We start from the raw sequence: 5660 nt of genomic DNA on the forward strand, positions 1-5660 counted from the left end.
AAGAGGAGGAGATGGGTACAGTTAAGCCAGCTGCAAATGGCCTCAGGCATGGCGCTTCTGTTTTTCTCTACATGATTGCATAAAGGCCATTGTTTCAATTTATGTGGGCGAAAGTATATGACAGTGTCCTAGGACACATTTATGGGTGAAGTTATTCCTGATTGTTTTTTAATTTTTACTAGAGAAAGAGTGCAGTGTTTATTTTCCTGAAAATGTCACCTTTTAAAAATTGTTTATAAAATGGCTTAATGTTGTGAAAAACATTTTCTCAGCAGAGAGGAAAACATGATCAAAATGCTCAGGGATATTCTACACACATTCCTTTTAATTATATACTGAATTATATACTGCCTCCGGCAGCATGAAAGACATGCTCAATTGCGCCTTGACTGGGTCACAAATCCTACAGAATTCAGTAGGAACTACTGATAAATAAGCCACCCTTCTCCTGGATAGCCCCATCTCTGTAATAGATTTTGTTTCTTGGTATCATGCTAGTAATTCAGTGTGATTTGATAATATAAACTGAGTTTTTAAGAGCACCCAGTTATTTCAAAAAGCAATTCTTTTAGCTGAATTTCAGCATTACTTATGAGGAATTGCATGTGGGGAAAGAGAAGGCATGGGGGAAGAGATTTCTTGGCTTTTTTCTTGTTTACATATTCTCTACCTAATCATGCCTGCATCCCCCCCCCCCCCAATTTGAGGAGAATAGTAAAAATGATACCAGGAAAGAAGTATACCCTGTTCTATTTACATAGATGCAAACCAAACCTATAGTTGTTCATTAATATCCTGGTTTTGCTCTGTACTTGCTATTTCAGTCTAACAAGAGGGCAAAAAGAATTGCCCTTATTAAAGCAGCTTGATTGTAATATGAAAGAGGAAGAAATAAAATGAGATAGGGAAAATATTAGAATATAAATTTTTATAGAATAAATAAAAATAATAGATAGATTAGAAGTTTACGATGTTAGGCATTTTTTAAAAAGTATGTTTAAACAATAAAATGATGATTACTTAAACTTGATAAATGTGATAGGGATTACTAATATTGTTACAAGGAATTGGATTAATATGAAGGATACCCAGAACCAACTTTATTCATACACAATAGAGAAATGTTTAGATTGAACAAGAAAGATAGAGATGAAGATAGAGATAAAGATGAGAAGTTAGGCATTTTTTGTTTATGTATGTTTAAACAATATAATGAGAATTACTTAAATGTGATAGAGATTACTAATATTGTAACTGTGAATTGGATTAATAAGTTCCTGGCACTCCTCCACATTTACATTGAGACCTTTTATTTTAAAACTGATTTTGTTTCTTAATTATTATTTTTGCCATCAGCTGTAGCCACTCTATTCTTCCAGTTGGCAAAAACAGTGGGTTCAACAGAGCTTGAGTCTCAGTTGCTCAAGGTTCAAGGCCCAAGAGAGTGACCATGATTCACTATTTGGCTGGTGCTTAAATTTGCCAGATGTCAATTTTCGAGGAAGCTTGTCCTGTTTTTTTTTCCTATCAGAAAATTTTAGAGGCTCAGGTCTAGAGCTCTAATACAATCTTTCTACCAATATTCATGTTTTTGTTCATACTGATGCTTTCCGTAACAACAAAAATGAAATGTGTGTGGCTCAGACTAATACCTGTAAGCTCCTGATATGATTTCATCTCTAGGTCTATGCTGGCAAACAATGCACAGGATACAAACACAGTTGCATTGTTCTGCTCTTGCAACTGGTCACGACAACTGCATCTCATTGTGGAGCTACCTCTATTTCCACAAACACATAACTATAGTTTGCTCTCTTCCTGTGAGTAAGGATAAAATAGAAAAACATTAATTGAGAATGGCTTTGTGTGCAATTCTTTTGAATATTATGCTAGAAGATGAAGACTTTTGCAATTTGTGTATTGTAGAGGAAAATCTTTGTGAATAAACTGGTCATGAAGCCAAGAAAAGTGTTCACAGCCATAATAGGATAACTACAAGGCAGAGATTGTTATGGAATTAAGACACTCAACAGTGGTTGAATTTGCACAACATTGCTATCCATAGTTAACTGAATTCAATCCAATTTTAATGGTTTTTGCACAACGTGTTACAATGAAGTAGTCAGATTAAATCTTTGGTATGTCTAGTTGTTGATACTGCCATGCAGGAAAAGAAAATCCAGAGCTGCAAACATAGAATTATAATGGGAACAAGGAACGTAAGAAGCATGAATTGTGGGAAAGCTCAACACACTGAAAGATGAAATGACACCTTTTTACATATTGACCTTTTAGAAATCAGTGAACTGAAATGGACTAGGTCTGTACACTTTCATACTATTTACAACTCAGGATTCAAAAATCCAAAAAAGAATGGTGTTGCTGTCATAGTTAGGAAGGATATGGCAAAGACAGTTCTTGGGTACAAGTCAGGCATGAAATCCGCTTACCTTCATACTGGTTCGGAACCGGGAGCATGCATTCATTTCGCTTGCACGCGGTGCTTCTGTGCATATGCAGAATGTCCATTATGATATTTAGGCAGGTGGGCGGAGCCTCCCACTGCTACCGCTACTGGCTCGCCATGCCCTCGAACCGGTTCCCCAGTCGCCCATGCCGTTGCTAGCATGTTTTTTAGTCATTTTATAATGTTCTGCGCATGTGCAGAACAATTTATAGGCAACTGCGCATGCACAAGCAATGCACAAGCATAGCGTGTGCAAAGCGAACCGGCAATAACACTGTCAGCAACCCACCTCTGAACTCAAGAGTTCTGATTTGAAGCACAGATATCCAGATCCCAGTTATCATATTTTGGACGTGTAATATGAAAACCAGGTCTCTTGACAAGCTTATAATGCTTGGAAAGATGGAAGGGAGGAGAAGAAGAAAAGGAGTGATGAACCAATTCAATTATAGAAGTGATGAACACACTGGAAAATCTGAAAGGTAAGAAGGTCTATTATGAGGGTCCTAAGAATTGAGACAACTTGATAGCACATAATCAATTAGAAAAAAAATTGCACAAGGTTAAGGCTGCATGAGGCATAACAATTTCTCAGATCTGAAGCACAATCCTATCTCAGTATATTCTTTGTCCCATATTATAGACAAGGATGTACTGGTTCCTTTTGCACACTTGGCTAACTGGGGGGTGATGTAGGGTGGAGGCTAAGATAAACTCTAACATTTAATTTAGTTCTAAACAAACTGAAACTTATTCCCGGGTCAACTAAATCTCCACCTTACTCCCCAGCACTGTATCATGCAAACTCATACCTGTAGGTTAACAGTCACATCCGATGCTTAGGATTGACATGAAATCCTAGGATAGGGCTATCATAACTAGAATGCAAAAATCTGAATAAGATATTCTGCCTACTAATGGTTGTCTAGATTTTTGCAATCCAGAGAGGTACCATGAAAATAGGGCCTACAAAGTATGTCTATGGCCATTTGTAAGGGTTAAAACCAAGTATGAATGCACACATCCTCCCAAGCCTATCTACAGTTTATAGCACCAGCTCTGATTATGTCACTGCCAGTTTTCTTTTCACTTCTGTAGGAAAAATAAAACCAGAAACAGGAAGGAAAGTGACAGCCTCATCCACATAAAATATATGTAGATATGTAACCTTTCATGTGCTAGTAGTGCATTGTAGTGAGTAAGTAACCAAATGAGATGATGTGAGTAGGCATGTATGTTGCATATGTCCAACTTATTACTTTGGCTTATAGTCATGTCTTTTAGCTTGCCCTCCTTTAACTAGTAATGGTGTGCCTCAGTAGTGCAGTGGTTAGAGTGCTGTACTGCAGGCCACTTCTGCTGACTATCAGCTGCCTGCAATTTGGTAGTTCAAATCCCACCAGTCTCAAAGTTGACTCAGCCTTCCATCCTTCCCAGGTGGGTAAAATGAGGACCCAGATTGTTGGGGACAATAGGCTGTAAAGCACCATAAAGTAGTATATAAGTCTAAGTGCTTCGTGCTAAGAAACATTTCTTTCTCCAAGTATTTTACTAGCATCTAAAACATAAAAATATAAAACCTCATCTCTAATGCTGACATTCCTACTATTCTTTGGCATTAAAAAGTAATGAATTTATGGAGTGTTTTTATTTAGTAGCTATGGTGACACATTACCCACAACACAAAAAGTATGAACATTTTTCTGCAACCTCAGTGCTTTTCAAAAATCTGACTGCTTAACTGATTTTAGTTACTGGGGAATTAAAAAAAAAAGCATAGAAAATTAACCACTGGAAGAAATTGGTAGACTTTGGTTCTGGATATTGCATGCCAAGCAATACATTGGTTGCCAATTCTTCAAACAGACTATTTCCCCCCCTTCAACTCAGAAGTGGCATTAGTACTGGGCAGCTGTGGGGTCATAACTATAGTAGAATTCAGTATCGAAACTGACCCCAAGCTAGCCTTTTGTTAAACCTAGGGCTGTGAGCAATGCCAAATGCTGGTTTACTTTTGTGTAATGGATATTTTGTTGAGAAGTGTAGAAGAAAACCCATGTGATTTGGCATTTGTATCCCTAACCCGATCTTTGCCTTTCATTCAGTTGCTTGATCAAATTATTTGACACTGAGCCCTGTTTATTTCTCTTCTTTAAAATGAGCATTGCAGCAGAAAACTCTGGGTTCAAAGAAAAACTTAGGTGTTTAAAACTCAGAATCTGTTATCCTCTTTAGACTTTGGTTTGTGGTGGAATGTTTGGTATGACTCAGAAAGGGCAGACGAAAGTGCTAAACCATTACACATACTCTGAGTCCTGGAAAGTAGAAAGTGTGAAAAAGGAACTCAAAGGACTCCATCTGGTTTTGATAGAAATGGAGATAGGTAGGTTGACCTGGAAACATGTTAGAGACTTTCAAGATTCTGTTGCAAAACTCTTACCACATTAAAATGTATTTCAAAACTCCTGGTTTCCAGACTGTGCTAACCTTGACTGGCTAGCAATTATCTTCCTTTTGACCTCAAACTTGCGTTCTGGGAAATGAGTATTATTTATGACTAATCAAGCTTATTACTTTATGTATATGAATTTTTTTTCCATCTGCAACACATACTCTATTTCAAATGTGCTTGTTCACCCCAAATGATGGGGAAATGCTAATGGTTGTTGAATCTAGCATGTTTAATTCTCTATGGTCTTATTAATTGAAGCTGTATTACTTTACCCAAGGAGGGAAAGAAGGACGAGGTAGCTTATGTGGCTAAGATACTGAGCTTGTCGATCAGAAAGGTCAGCAGTTCGGCGGTTCAAAGCCCTAGCGCCCCATAATGGAGCCACCTCTTGTTACTTGTCCCCACTTCTGCCAATCTAGCAGTTCTAAAGCATGTAAAAATGCAAGTAGAAAAACAGGGACCACCTTTGGTGGGAAGGTAACAGCGTTCCGTGCGCCTTTGCCGTTTAGTCATGCCAGCTACATGACCACGGAGACGTCTTCGGACAGTGCTGGCTCTTCGGCTTTGAAACAGAGATGAGCACGGCCCCCTAGAATCGGGAACAACTAGCACATATGTGTGAGGGGAACCTTTACCTTTACCTAAGGAGGGAAAAGAAGCTACTGGTGCAACAACACTCTTTTGAAATAGCAGGGTTAAATTGAAATAGTAGGATTGATAGCAATCAGGTAAACAAAGCTG

This window comes from Thamnophis elegans, chromosome 2 (assembly GCF_009769535.1).
Source record: "Thamnophis elegans isolate rThaEle1 chromosome 2, rThaEle1.pri, whole genome shotgun sequence".
NCBI lineage: Eukaryota > Metazoa > Chordata > Lepidosauria > Squamata > Colubridae > Thamnophis > Thamnophis elegans.